The sequence below is a fragment of the Podarcis raffonei genome, chromosome 4 (genome assembly GCF_027172205.1).
Source record: "Podarcis raffonei isolate rPodRaf1 chromosome 4, rPodRaf1.pri, whole genome shotgun sequence".
In the NCBI taxonomy this organism is placed as follows: domain Eukaryota; kingdom Metazoa; phylum Chordata; class Lepidosauria; order Squamata; family Lacertidae; genus Podarcis; species Podarcis raffonei.
The window spans coordinates 6675336-6690647 of NC_070605.1; the positions used below are offsets into that span (position 1 = coordinate 6675336).

At 44.8% G+C, this 15312-nt stretch overlaps 1 protein-coding gene across 11 annotated transcripts in view; it reads left to right on the plus strand.

The window, feature by feature from the left end:
- NUMA1 (nuclear mitotic apparatus protein 1) overlaps positions 1–15312 on the plus strand; it is a 71212-nt gene that overhangs the window by 2390 nt on the left and 53510 nt on the right. The gene's annotated exons all lie outside the window — the stretch shown is intronic.

A 15312-nucleotide genomic window follows, 5' to 3' on the forward strand; every position in this document is an offset into this window, starting at 1 on the left:
TATTATATTATAAATAAAAATTGGTTGTGTAAAAAAAAAATATGATGATGATGATGAATTGGAACCAGCTTGTCTGTCCCTCGCCTGGTGTCAGTGGTCAGAATACTGACTCAGCAACCCAAGGCTCAGATCTCCCCCTAAGCCCTGGAACCGGTTGCTCGCAGCCCAGCACAGAGCGGTGTGGATAGAAAAGAGAAACACACACTGCTCTCAGTTCCTTGGAGGAAGAGCGGGAAACCAATGGTAACTTTTTAAAAGTGCCCCACCAGGATCTGTGTGAGGGAGATGGCTGGGTGTGGTTGGTTAAATTATTTTTAGTTCTGCTTAGCAAGGGGAGGGAGGGGCTTTTTGGGTGAAGTCCAAATCCAGTACAGTGGGGCGGGTTATCAGGTTTGATGTATGGCAAGTGGCAGCTATTGATAGGGCCTTTTCTGTGGGGGTGTCCAGAGAAGTCTGCCCAGGTGTTAAAGTGTTATTTTTTTGCAATACTTCACTGAACAATAACAGTGATACTTGTCACTCCTGTGGAATTGTATTTTTTGCGCTGTGTTTAGTCTTTTCTCATTTTTTCTCCTTTTGCCCTGTGTTTGTATTTTATGGCTGCCTTGTCAGTGTTGTTAAATTGAAAGGTCGTTTGCAAATAATGAGTTAGCTCAGCTATTCACCATCTCTTTGTGGTGGGAAAACAAGTACGGCATTTCTAAGAGTTTTGTCACTATGTAGTTTCAATTAGTTGCCTATGATTAGGTCGTTTTAATTGTATTTTAATTACTAAGTACAGACTTGAAAAACTAGTTACTGATAGCTTATTGTGGATTGTTATATACAGGGAAAAGACGGGATATAAATAATATAATAGTAACAACAACAACATCCTGACCAGCAACTGTTTTCAGTTTATGTATGGTGAAAACTTAAAAACATAATCTCAGAGCGTCTGTCTATGATTTTTGAGAATTCTTTGAGAATAGGTGAGGTCCAGGCAGACTGGAGGCAAGGAAATGTCCCCATCTTCAAAAAGGGGAAATAAGAAGACCCAGGTAACCACTGACCAGTGAGCTTGACATTTATACTCAGAAAGGTCCTAGAACAGATAATTCAACAGTCGGTCGGTGAGCACTTAGAAAAGGATGCTGTGATTATTAAGACCCAGCATGGGTTTCTCAAAAACAAGTCATGCCAGACAAATCTCATTTCTTTTTTTGGTAAAGTTACAAGCTTGGAATATCAGGGAAATGCTGTGGACATAATGTATCTTGGTTTCAGTAAGACTTTTAACAAAGCCCCCTATGATATTCTTGTGAGAAAGCTGGTAAAATGTGGCTTGAACGAGGTAACTGTTAGGTGAATTTGTAGGTGGTTGACTGACTGAACCCAAAGATTGCTCAGTAATGGTTCATCATCATCCTGGAAAAAAGTGACAAGTGGGGTGCCACAGGGTTCTGACCTGAGTGTATTATTGTTCAACATCTTCTTAAATGTCTTGGATGAAGGAATTGAGGGGATGCTCATCAAATTTGCAAATGACACTGAACTGGGAGGGGTAGCTAATGCTGTAGAAGATGGAATTCAAAATTACCATAACAAGATTATAAAACTGGGCCCAAACTAACCAGATACTTTACAGTTTCACAGCACGCTCACTTGCAACTCACTCCATGTCTCTGGTTGCATTGCATAGGATAGGTGGTGCTAAAGCGGGGGGTGGGGGTGCAACCATCTTTCTGGTTGGGGCTGCATTCTCTCAAGGGTAATCTATGAGAAGAGGCAGAGGGAGGGCCGCTTTCACTCCCCTCCCTTCTCTTTATGTATTTTAGCTGGATACAAGGGTATGAGGATTGCCCTGTACTTTTGGGGAGAAATTTGAATGGGGAGAGGTGGCCCCCCATACTTCTTCCAAGAGGGACTTCCAAGCATGTTTTCATACAATATTGTAGTTTTATAGTCATATGATATGAGGGTCTAACCCCAAAATGTGTATACAAATAATAAAACTAGGGGCAGAAAGGGAGAAGCCACGAAGGACAAGATAGATAGTCAAGCCTAAGAAAGTCCAGAACCTCAAAGAGGTGGGTGTGAAAAAGAATGGAAAGGGAAAGAAGAGAGCTCAAGAGTGAGCAACAATTGTTCCAGACTAGATGTGTGCAAAAGCACTAGAATCTATGTAGTAATTATGAGATAAACTAAACACATACACAATGTGGAACTAAATCTAAACAGTTTGGGAAACTGCTGAGGGTTGTTTGATGAGCCAACCAGCTAATTCATGCTTCCAAATTCCAAGATAATAAGATGAATCTCAAAACTTCCTGGAAAAAGACCAGCTGCAAACAGGCTTGTGTATACCTGCCCCATAATCCGCTTTGTGCAGAACCTAACTTTAAATAAGCCCTGCAAACAGTCAACTCTTGCATGATACAAATGCAAGACATAGCAATACTTTAAAATGGTGGGTGCAGAGAAATAATGAAAACTGATAGCAGAAGCAGCAGTCCTTTCTATTGTTTGATCCTGCTGAAACCTTCCCCAAAAGCTAGCTGTGGCCAGAACAGCAAGCGTTAACTGGCCATGCTCTAAAAACCCTGTTTCAGCTTTAAGACTAACATTTGGAATACTGTGTCCCATTCTGAGCGCCACAATTTAAGAAGGATGTTGACAAGCTGGAACATGTGACAACCCTTTAGATATTTGAAGATAGTTATCGTGCCTCCTTTCAGTTTCCTCTTCTCCAGGCTAAACATACCCAGCTCCTTCAACAGTTCCTCAGAAGGCTTAGTCTCCAGACCCTTGATCATCTTGGTTGCCCTCCTCTGCACACGTCGTAGCCTATCAACATCCTTCTTAAAGTGTGCTGTCCAGAACTGTACACAGTATTCCAGGTTTGGCCGAATAGAGTGGTATTATTGCTTTCCTTGATCTGGATACTATATATCTGTTGATGCAGGCTAGAATAGCCTTAGCTTTTTTGCTTCTGCATCACACTGCTGGCTTGGGTTAACCCCTAGATCCTTTCCGCATGTACTACTGGCAAGCCAGGTGTCCCCCATCTTATATTTGTGCAGCTGGTTCTTCCTGCTTAAGTGCAGAACCTTACATTTGTCCCTACTGAAATTCACTTGATTAGTTTGGGCCCAGTTCTCCAAGGTCTTATTGAATCCTGATTCTGTCCTCTGTGGCATTATCTGCCCCTCCCAGTATGGTGTCATTTGCAAATTTGATGCACATCCCCTCAATTCCATCATCCAAGTTGTTTATAAAGACATTGAACAACAACTCTGCGGCAATCCACTTACTATCTTTTTCAGGATGACGAGGAACCATTAGTGAGCACTCTTTGCGTTCAGTCAGTCAGCCAGCTACAAATCCACCTAACAGAGAAGCAGTAAATAGCAATAAAGAGGTGGAGAGATCCGGTAGCAGAAAGGAGAAGGTCATTGTTGTTCACTGAAGTGATCTCAGAAGTGGGTTAGTAGAATCCAGATGTTGAAGCCTTTTTGAAGCCAAGGGGCTAGCTAGGGAAACGATGGTGGCTTCCAGGAGAGGAAGGTTGCCTGGAAAATGTTCTAAACTGGAAGTATTGCTGTTTGAACTCTGCCTCAAAAAGCAGAGGAGTAAACGAAGGAGCACTTGTGCTTGTTTTGTTTGTTGTAAATGCCAGGCGTGGGGGGGGGGTTGCTCAATCCAGAGCTGGAAAAATTCCAAGACCAGGAAAATTCTGTGTTGATGCCTAAGAACTTTTGGCACTTTTTCCATCCTTGGCAGAGCAAACTCCAGAAACATTATATTCCGCCTGCCACTTGAGAATTGGATGCCATCCCTGCCCCTCCCCTGGCTGAACAGAAATTTGAGTGTGTGGAGGGGGGTTTGATGTGCGGTGGAAGTTGAGGTACTCAGAAAAAGGGGTTTACTTCTAAGCATGATGACCTCAGTGGTTGCAAACATTTAGCTCGTTGCCAGCATTCTTCATTCTCATAGTATACCCATTGAAATTGATGGATGTGACTTATTCTACTTAATGGGGACTTCCTGAATAGACATGGTGAGACTTGCACTGTAACCATTCATTTCATTGGGTCTCCTCCGACAAAAAAAACTAGTGTTGGATGCAACTCCATTGTCTCAATTCTTGTTTGTTTGTTGTATCATGCTTTATGATCCATGGGTGGTGTGATTACTTTTTTAGGTTACATTTTATAGCCTACCCAGTGCCAGAGGGCTTAATTAACTCAGGTAAATCTGATTGTAATGCCTTAAATCAAAAGCAAATGAAAACCTTCCATCTCAGCATAGTTTTATTTTTAAAAAAATCAATCAGTCTCATCAAGCATGACCTTTATAGTGCGGACTCTTTGATTTCATCATTCCAACTGCTTGCTTCAGAAATGCAATGCAAATTTAAATCAAATGGCATGCCGTTCTTCCATCTAAGAGTTCATCTTGAGAAAATGAAGGCTGCTGCTATCGTGATTAAATATTGCCACATTCCTGAGTGGGATGTGGCCTTGGAGAATCTCAAGTCAGAAATGAGGTCACCCAGTGCCAGAATACAGGAGCAGCATTTGTCATCTCAGAGCATCGGTACAATGCTTGAGCTTTTAGGAACACTGAATATGTGACATTATTCCTACACAGAAAGAGTTAACTGTACTGTCCAAAGTGTTGTTGTAGCCACTTTCCCAACTTTTACCCTGCCCTTTGACACCTGTGGTGTATGTTTTAAAGACCCACCCCACTTTTTTTTATTGCAAATTGATTTTAATGTTGCCATGGGACCTGCCATGGGACCTTATGGTGAAAGTCAAGTAATAAATCTAAATCATCATTATCATCTACCCTGGGGCTCCCCGAAGAGCTGGTTGACGAGCTGAAGGTAAATGAGGAGAAGCCCAGGTCAGGGGGAGAACACCAGCAGGTCCTGTGGATATCACAAATGGTCTGAGAACATTTTGCTGTTACATTGTTTTGTGTTTTGTTTTATTCTTTTGTTTCCATATTTTAAATTCTAACTGAAAAGCAGTACAGACAACTCCTAGTTTCTGCGGGGGTTATTTTCTGTGTCATTGTGCCCAATGGTGGAGTGCACATAAGTCCATTCCACCCCCTTTTCCGGCCACTCACAGGTTGCCACAATGAGTGTGTGCATGGTTGTGCTTTGAATGCACCCATATAAATCGGTTGTCGCCTGTATATGGTGGTCAAGTGAGGGTTTGCACCTGTGCCAGTCAGACTACTCTGAGAACTGTAGGAAGTGGTGTCGTCAAGTTCTGGAATGTTAACAGGTAAATCAAGTTAAACTGGGTATGTGATGAGAAGTCCCATGAGTCTTTGTGGCAAGCTGACCAGGGCAGACTCCTCAGCGCCTTATGTAATTATTTAGTGCATGCATGCCACAAAGACTCATGGGGCTTCTGAGTTGTGGGTCTGAGTTAAGATACATTGGCCTCTGCCCGTAAGACACTGGGTGAAACTGCCCCAGCTTTCACCTCAAGAGCTGAGAAGGTTTCACCCAGGCGTTTGCAGGCTCGGACAATGCAGCCTGTTTGTGCCACTCAGCTGGGGATCGGGAAGGTTCCCCCTTCCCAGCTGAGACAGCCCCAGTGCTCTCACCGCTCACGTATGAGTGGATGGAGCATCGGGGCTCCTTTAACTGCTCGCTGCGGGGAGTGGCAACCGTGCTTCCCTCAACTAAGCAGTTTCACAGAGCACCCACTTTGCTGCCAGCTTGTGGGAGCTGGAGCTGGGTTGGGGGCTCCTATAACAGCTCAACTGAGGCAAGGACAGCTGCACATTCCTTACTCAAGCAGTTTAAAGATGCAGAGGGAGGAACAAGCTGTATTGGCACCTTGCCAAAACAGCTTGTTTCTCCCTCTGTGTCATATGAAGGCAGAGTGGAATGGCGATTTTCATTCAGCAGTATATCCTTGGTGAAACTGCCACCGCTCCAGAGTTCCTCTGCCAGCAGCGCCCACTGGAGGAAGGAACTCTTCACTCCCCCCAGTGGACGCTGCTAGTGGAGGGACTCAGGAGCTGCAGCGATACACTGCTGAATGAAGCCAACATTGTGGTCTGCTCCTCATATCGGTCCTGGGCGATATATAGATATTTTGGCAGGCCTAGTCTGAGCATTGGACAGACCTCCTTTAAAGGGAGGGGGACAGTTGTTTGGATAGACCTGAGCAGAAACAGGACTGGTGTGTTTGCGAGGGGAGCAGCCTTCAGCATTTGTCCCAGGCACTTTGTACCTGCATTAGCCTGGCTTGCTATTCAAGTTGGATAGGGGTACAGCCAGTGCAGCTGATGTTGCACTGAAAAACTCTGTGCATTTGAGTGGCTAGGCTTACAGTTTCACCTGTAATTCAGCAGCTACTGTTTGTTTGTGAAAGACTGAAAGTATGACATTGAGTGGGGTGGGGGGAACCCAATAAGAAAGATGGACACTGCTCCCTTTTACTCCCTGAATGTTCTTCTTGGCACTACTTTTGATGTAATGTTGGTCTTCAGAAAATAGATGAAAATAAAACCTACCTCCTTTATACCTGTTCTTTATCTGATTAGCTCAGAATTTTGACCCTGTCTCCTTCCTGTTCCCCTCATGGGTGTAGCCAGGAGGGACAGCTGCCCCCCAATAAGTAAAAATCAATACAAAACTGAGGTTCTTCCCCCCCACTAAGAAAAGCGTGCCCCCTAACAACAATCCTGGCAAGACCCATGCCCCTCCTCCTACCAGCAGAAAGGTAGCTATTTAAATGTGTGGTTTTTTGTAAATAGAACATGTTTTATTTATAATTTATACAAAATACAGTTACATAAAATGATAGGAACATAATGAAATATTGTTGAAGCAAAAAACCCAAACAAACAAAAAACCAGAAGTGCAACCCCCTGAAATGTAGGAAAATCAGCTAAAGCATCCATGACAGAGACCTGCTTAGAGACCTCCAAGGGAGGAGAGTCCAGTACCTCCCGAGGGAGATCCATCTTCCATGTGTAATAAAAAGTAAGCAACACTTATTGGACCACAGTTATTTGACACAGAGGGGGAAACCTACGGATACAGTCCAAAAGGCGCACAGGGAGTTCTGTATAAATGGGAGAATTTTAAAAAGCAAGTGGTCCTCACTGACAGTGCAAAAAGATGTTGTCATCTGGAGGAGCCCTGCTTGCCTACATAAAACACTATAGCTCCCCTGCCCTTTTGTTGTTCTTTAGTCGTATCCCAATCTTTGTGACCCCATGGATCAGAGCACACCAGGCACTCCTGTCTTCCACTGCCTCCCACAGTTTGGTCAAACTCATGCTGGTAGCTTCGAGAACACTGTCCAACCATCTCGTCCTCTGTCGCCCCCTTCTCCTTGTGCCCTCCATCTTTCCCAACATCAGGGTCTTTTCCAGGGAGTCTTCTCTTCTCATGAGGTGGCCAAAGTATTGGAGCCTCAGCTTCAGGATCTGTCCTTCCAGTGAGCACTCTGGGCTGATTTCCTTCAGAATGGAGAGGTTTGATCTTCTTGCAGTCCATGGGACTCTCAAGAGTCTCCTCCAGCACCAGAATTCAAAAGCATCCATTCTTCAGCGATCAGCCTTCTTTATGGTCCAGCTCTCACTTCCATACATCACTACTGGGAAAACTATACCTTTAACTATACGGACCTTTGTCAGCAAGGTGATGTCTCTGCTTTTTAAGATGCTGTTTAGGTTTGTCATCACTTTTCTCCCAAGAAGCAGGCTTCTTTTAATTTCATGACTGCTGTCATCATCTGCCGTGATCATGGAGCCCAAGAAAGTAAAATCTCTCACTGCCTCCATTTCTTCCCCTTCTATTTGCCAGGAGGTGATGGGACCAGTGGCCATGATCTTCGTTTTTTTGATGTTGAGCTTCAGACCATATTTTGCACTTTCCTCTTTCACCCTCATTAAGAGGTTCTTTAATTCCTCCTCACTTTCTGCCATCAAAGTTGTGTCATCTGCATATCTGAGGTTGTTGATATTTCTTCCAGCAATCTTCCAGCTTGGGATTCATCCAGTCCAGCCTTTTGCATGATGAAATATAAGTTAAATAAGCAGGGAGACAATATACAGCCTTGTCTAGGCTTCCTCAACCTTGGCTCTCCAGATGTTTTTGGCCTACAACTCCCATGATCCCTAGCTAGCAGGACCAGTGGTCAGGAATGATGGGAATTGTAATCTCAAAAAATCTGAAGGCCCGAGGTTGAGGAAGCCTGACCTTGTTGTACTCCTTTCCCAATTTTGAACCAATAAGTTGTTCCATATTCAGTTCTAACTGTAGCTTCTTGTCCCACTTAGAGATTTCTCAGGAGACAGATGAGGTGATCAGGCACTCCCATTTCTTTAAGGACTTGCCATAGTTTGCTGTGGTCGACACAGCCAAAGGCTTTTGCATAGTCAATGAAGCAGAAGTAAATGTTTTTCTGGAACTCTCTAGCTTTCTCTATAATCCAGCACATGTTTGCAATTTGGTCTCTGGTTCCTCTGCCCCTTTGAAATCCAGCTTGCACTTCTGGGAGTAAGCCCCACTCAACTCAGTGTGACTTTCTTCTGAATAGACAGTTATTTACTAGATGAAGTCAGCAGCACCAGACAACCACAGTCGACTAGGCGCTAGAGTGGATTTCACCCCAGGCCGATGCTGCCTTCGGATCCTGCACCCCTCGGCAACATCCGAAGGCCCTGATCCACTAGGCGCTGAGGTGGATTGCATCCTGCGCCTTGCAGAGTCAGGCCCAGGCTGCCAGCGGGCCCTGCCCTGGCAGCAGCAACAAGCAGCTGTGGGTCTCCTAGCCCAACCCATTGCCACCCCACCATTGCACTTACCGGACATGGGTGTCCTAGATTGTGGGCTCTACTGGTCAAACCAGGAGCCTCAGTGATCGCCCTTTTCCTCCAGAAACTGCTCCAAGAAAACGCCTGGCTGCGCCCTTACCAGCTTGTGATTGGCCAAGCAGATAGCCAGCCAATCAGGATTTTTTGTTAAAAAAAAAGTTTTTCCCCTTCACTTCTTCTGTGGCCCCCTAGGCACATTTACGTATTTTTCACCTGTGTCCCCCTTGGAATATCCTGCCCCCCCCAGGGGGCCATATGGCCCCTGGTTGGGAAACACTGATATACATTATGTCCTCCCATCTTTGTTGTCATAGCAACCTTGAGGCACAGGTTAGTTAGACTGAGATAGTAATTGACCAAACTTACCTACTGAGCTTCATAACTGTGTGGGGATTTAAATCTCACTGTCCTCCGTCCAAGGCCAGTCCTCTGCCTACCATATGACACTGGCTGTCTTCAAACTGGCACTCATATTTGTTTAGCCTTGAGCAGGAAACATTTGCACTGGCCCTGAGCATTACTTTTTTTAAATAATAAGATTTTTTATGCTTTTCTCTAAGGAGCTCATGGTGGTATACTACAACATTCTGTTCTTCCAGTCTCTCCATAAAAGGCTATTAACATGTCTTCATTCATTCCAGGGTATATTATCATGTCAGGGTCATTGTATCTCTATGCTAAGATGAACGAAACACATTGCTCTCCTCAAATACTTCTGGCCTGTGAATGCCACAAGGTGGGGAGGAACAATGTGAGGTTGAAATGGAGCCCCCTCCTCAGCTCGAATGGCTTGTACAGAAGGATTCCCTCCGACATCTTTGGTCATGAAACCAAACTGCAGATAGTTTTTCCAATGAGAAGGGGGTGCGATTTCTGGTTGTGCAACAGACAAGTTAAGCCAGAAAATTGGTTCCCTTTGCCTGCTGATGGGGCCCCCTTCTAAGGAGGCCCAACTCAGTTGTTGCTGGCTGACAGTAACTAAAGAAGTTTGCAAAACCTTGAGCTGTGACCTGTAAGTGTTACTTTGTCAAGTAGATTGTGGATTGCTTGATAGGATCCTGCTTTTTCCGTTAAACTAAATTTTTGGTTTCTCACATTTCCAAACTCCTTTTCAGAGAGAGACATTTGTAGTATTTCAGTGTTCTTATTTCTTAGTGCTGCTTCATTTAGTGCTGCTTCATTTAGCTGCCAACCTCAGTGTTGTTAAAGAAAAAATTATGGGAGTACGGGCTTTACACCGCTTCCCCCAGGGTTCCCTCCTGTCATTAAAAGGAGGAGACTGCAGCCAAGTTGAAGAAGCAAAACAGTGGTCAGTAGACCTGATCTTTATTTGTTGCAACAAAGGTTCAAACAAAAAAAGAGAAACAACCCTGTGCAAGGAGTTGCAAGAGATTTTAAAACCTTCCCGCTTTACCATGAAACATCACTCATAATCATCATCAAAATGTTACAAAACCAGCAGAAAAGAGGAGTGGTTGCCAGGCAGAAACATGAAACTGGTTGCTACCCCTGTCAATCAAGTCAGTTCCCAACACCTTCTAGCTACCCCTTCCCAAAGAACAATACAGTGGTACCTCTAGTTATGAACTTAATTCGTTCCAGAGGTCCATTCTTAACGTGAAACTTTTCTTAACCAGAGGTGTGCTTTCACTAATGGGGCCTCTTTCTGCCTCTGCCCCGCTGGCACACGATTTCCGTTCTCATCCTGGGGCAAAGTTCTCAACTCGAGGTAAGTCTTCAGGGTTGGCGCAGTTTGTAACCTGAAGCGTTTGTAACCTGAGGTGTTTGTAACTCTAGGTGCCACTGTAAAAGTATTTACATATCCCCTAGCAGTGAGGCTTTTCAGAGCATCCTTTGAGAGAATCAGGGTTCAATGTACTAACTATACTGATGGATTTCTGTCTGGGGTACTTGTCCTTGAACACCTGCCTCCCATTGTGAAGCTAAGGTCACACCTTAGGGAGGAGCAAGGAGTACATGACCTTATGCTCGTGGGATTATGAAGTCCTGTATTCCCCACTTCAAGAGGAGTCATTTGTTGATGGTGGTCAAATTGTTGAAATTTAATGATTATTTGAAGTTTCTGTAGGTTCTAGTCTCAGGGTTTCAAGTTGCCATTGACCCTCTTTGCTGAAGATTAGTTTTCGAACAGCTTAGTTCTCAAACGTTTTGGCTCCCGAACGCCACAAATCCAGAAATGAGTGTTCCGGTTTGCGAACTACTTTTAGAAGCCGAACGTCTGACGTGGCTTCCACGGTTTCTGTTTGACTGCAAGAGCTTTCTGCAGCCAATCGGAAGCCGTGTCTTGGTTTCAGAACATTTTGGAAGTCTTAACAGACTTCCAGAACGGATTCCGTTTGAGAACCAAGGTATAACTGTACTAGTAAGAAGGGCAAAAGGGGATTTTGTGTTTGTGTGGTGGCGAAGGGGATATTCAGGCTCATCGCCCTGACTGGGCTTGGGCATGGAGGGGGTGTCACTTGTGTCATCCCCCACCCCACGGCAGTAACAGTGTATTACTGATTTCCAGAGGCATACTTGCTGATAAGGATCTAATTGGCTCCCCCCTCTTCGTTGGGGCATAAAAGGAAAGCTACTAGTCATCCTTGGCCATGAGATCTGAATGGTGCAAAACTGGAAAGCAAATAAGAACTCTAAATGCTTTCGTAGCACTTTTAAGACTGCAATATTATCCATGCTTTGTATGGAGTAAGCCACATAGAACTTGATTGGACCTAACTTCTAACTAAACATTCATAGGATTGGGTTTCAAGTGCCTTGCAATCATTTTCTCCTTCATTCTTTTAAAGACCCTACAAAGCAAGGCGCTGTTGGTTCTTTTTAAAGTTACAGACGGGGAACTGAGGCTGAGCAAATTGTAAAAGGCTACCTAGTGAGTATACAGCTTATGGCAGAGACTCTGGTTTCTTTTCTGTGTATCACTCACTTAGACATTCTGCTTGTAGGCTTCCTTCAGCTTGTATAATTCAAAACTGTTGTGTGATTGTGGGGTTTATGGCAGAGAATGTTGGAAACTCTTCCCTGAAGAGAGTTAGAAAATCAAAGGCACAGTGAATTTGGACTCAGATCCCCACTCAGCTATCACTGAGATACATTTTACAAGTTTGGTTTAGAAATTTAATAAACAAACAAACATTTCAAAGTGATATTAAAATTATAAAATAGAATAACTTTTTTATTTTTTTAACACATTAATTACATTTTAGCATGAAAAGTGATTGTGGCATCATTCAACTATACTAGATACATAATAATAAGTATATATTCTACTGAGGTCCCCTTTGAAATATTTTATCAACGGACAATAAAACATGCAGTTAGCCTTAACAGAAACTTTATTCTTTGAGCCACAAATAGTAGCTGCGTATGAGGTTCCCCACTTCTGTTGTAAACAGGCAAACTCGGGTCAGGGACAGTGGTGCATGTATTGTTTCTAATGGTCTGTTTCTCTGTGAGTTGAGATTCCAGTTTTACCCCACAGTAGGCAGGTGAGAAGCAGAGCAGGCAACAACAGTATCTGTCTCCTCCCCCCCCCCCCCGACCTTCCCTCAACCACACTGGAATGTTAAAGTTACTGGCAAGGGCTCTGGCATGCAGCTGCTTCAAGGTTTTTTCTTTTCCCCCAATCAAGTGGTATATAAATTTTAATAATTACAGTAATAAAACTGGCAATCCCAATCACTGATGTTGGTTTTCCTGCACTCCCATTAAGGAGCCCAGGGAAATTTGGAGATGCATTGGCAAGTGTTAAGTCTCACAGTTCAAATTAGGTGCCCTTTAAATAACAAGGAATGCCCTTCTCTGGCAGGAAAATAATAGTCTCGCCTATATTGCGATTGTGCTACAATTGTGTGTTGGGGCATTCTGTAGGCCAAAATAGCAGCCATTTTGGTTTATTCTTGCAGCTGAACCTGCTGCGAGCAGACTTGTTCTATTCCAGAAAACAAAACTGCATTGATACCTCTCTGAGGGCAGTGGGATAATAGCAGCAAGAGGTAAGCCCCCCCCCCCATTGGTTGGAGGCCCTTAATGTCCCATGGGACTGTTGCAGGAATGTGCCTCAGCCTTTAACAGCTGTTTCCAATGTAGTGTCTTGCAGTTCAGCAGACAGAGAAAGGGCTAAAGATATGGCAACCTCTTTTCTCTCTCTCCCAGTCACGGCATTTCCCTACATTTCATTTTTATTTTGGTTCTCCCTTGTTTAAGCAACTAGCTTTCTTGTCTATTCTCTCTGTGTGTAAATGTTAATGGCTTGTTATACATGTGTTGTTCTGTGCTTTCCATCTGATGAGCACTGAAGCTATAAAAATGCTGAAAGCCCATTTGCACTGTATTATCATTACAGTATCAAGAGAAAGAGGAATCATGATTTTCCAGGCCCTTCCTATTGTGCTAATACACTTCCATTTGTGCATAATGCTGCAGGTCTTACAAGTTCAGAAACCAGAGGACCTCTAGATGCTCTTTCCCAATGGAGGCTCTTGAAGGTCAGGCTAGTGTTGCTAATCCCTTGTAAGACGCTACCAGGAGTCTTGGCCTTCCCAATGGGCTATGAAAGGTGATTCTAAAATGCTTCCCTTCCCAATCCCCTGGAGAACAACTCTGAGCTGGAGTAGAAAGCATCACAATTGTGGCAGCGGTTCTGTTGTAGACCACCTTTTCTGTGATGTAGGTATGATGTTTCTGGGGATGGTCTTGGACTCCAGGGCGGGCAATTTAAAATGTCTATCTAAGGGCTTGCACACATGGCTTGGGGTCCTCCTCTTCTCTCCTGTGTGTGGGGGAGCACCCTGTTGCAACAGTTAATAAAGATCAGGCTTACTAGCTGCTTTGCTTCTCAAAAAGACAAAAAACAAACAAACAAACAAAATGCAATTGTGGCAGTGGCCCCCCAAACAGATCAGGGATCTTCCTCTTTGATGAAAATATGTGGATTAGCTTAAATGAGTGAAAGACTCCCTGCCAGAAGCTACTTTGCTTCTCATCACAGCAGGTCATCAATTGAACAGAGATGTGATGCAGCACATGCTTTTTCAAAGGAGGGTTTCTGCACAAAGTATTTCCAGGACACAGCTATAGGGTATTTGTTGGTTTGTTTATTTGAAAAAAATTACAAACTGCCTCTGCCCTTGCTTCATAATAAATACAAAAACTAAAGAACCTCAAGCAGTAAAATCAACAAGCACCTTGATTAGAAGTGCAGTAAGAACATGTTTTATATATTAAGTATAACATTTTAATCTCCTCCGTTCTAGGAACTAAAGTCATTATATGTGGTGTCCCTTGCCCATTCCTCCCATGTGGGGGTTAAGCTATGATGCTGTACCTGACCCCTCCTGAGCTTCATGGCTGAGCAAGCATCTGGACCCCCAGCTCCCTTGTCAAAGCTGAATGTTCAAGCCATTACTAAGGCCTTTGGTTTCCACCTGAAAGGCAGTAGAGGAGTTGCAAATGGAACCTCTTTAGGCAGGGAGTTTCAACTCTGGGGTCTCAGCATCCAGAAGACTCTTGCCCACCTACTGCACAAGGTAGAGGCACTTGCAAGAGGGTCTTCTTGGACTGCAAGGGATGGCATATAGGGTTGGAGTGATTCCTTCGAATCACAAGAAGCAAGGCAGCTGGCAAGTTCAAAGCAAGCCCTTTGCCTTGAGCAGAAAACGTAAAGGTAAAGGACCCCTGACAGTTAAGTCCAGTCGCGAACGACTCTGGGGTTGCGGCGCTCATCTCACTTTAGTGGCCGAGGGAGTCGATGTTCGTCTGCAGAGAGTTTCTCAGGGTCATGTGGCCAGCATGACTAAGCCGCTTCTGGCGAACCAGAGCAGTACACGGAAACGCTGTTTACCTTCCTGCTGGAGTGGTACCTATTTATCTACTTGCACTTTGATGTGCTTTTGAACTGCTAGGTTGGTAGGAGCTGGGACAGAGCAACGGGAGCTCACCCCGTCGCAGGGTTCGACCTTCGATCAGCAAGCCCTAGGCTCAGGTTTATACCACAGCACCACCCGCAGAAAACTAGCAGCTCACAAATGCAGGTCTTGAGGACCTGATAAAATCCCACGCAGCTGTCCTTCCAGCCCTTGCTGTGTCCAACCCATCTTCAGAGGTAGCATCTGTTGCCCGAACCCAGAGCTCCATCTTGGAGGTTCTGTAACCAGCTCCTGGCCTGCCTGTGGCAAATCGGGACTTCCTGGCCTCTGGGCGAGTAGGAGCCACCTCGCGCCCAAGGACAACTTAGCATTGAAAGGCGGCGAGGAGAAGACCGGCCTGGCCCTGCGGGGCGCCACTCTTCGCCTTGAAGGCCAGGAGGCGCAGGGTGCTGCGCTCGCCTGTCTCTGCATCGGGGTGGGGAGAAGCATTTAGCAGGCTGGCGCGGGGGGCAGGGGGAGCCGAGTGGCTCAGCCGGCGCCCCGGCGCTCCTCCTTCCCTGGGCCGGGCGCCTTTAAAGCCTGCCGA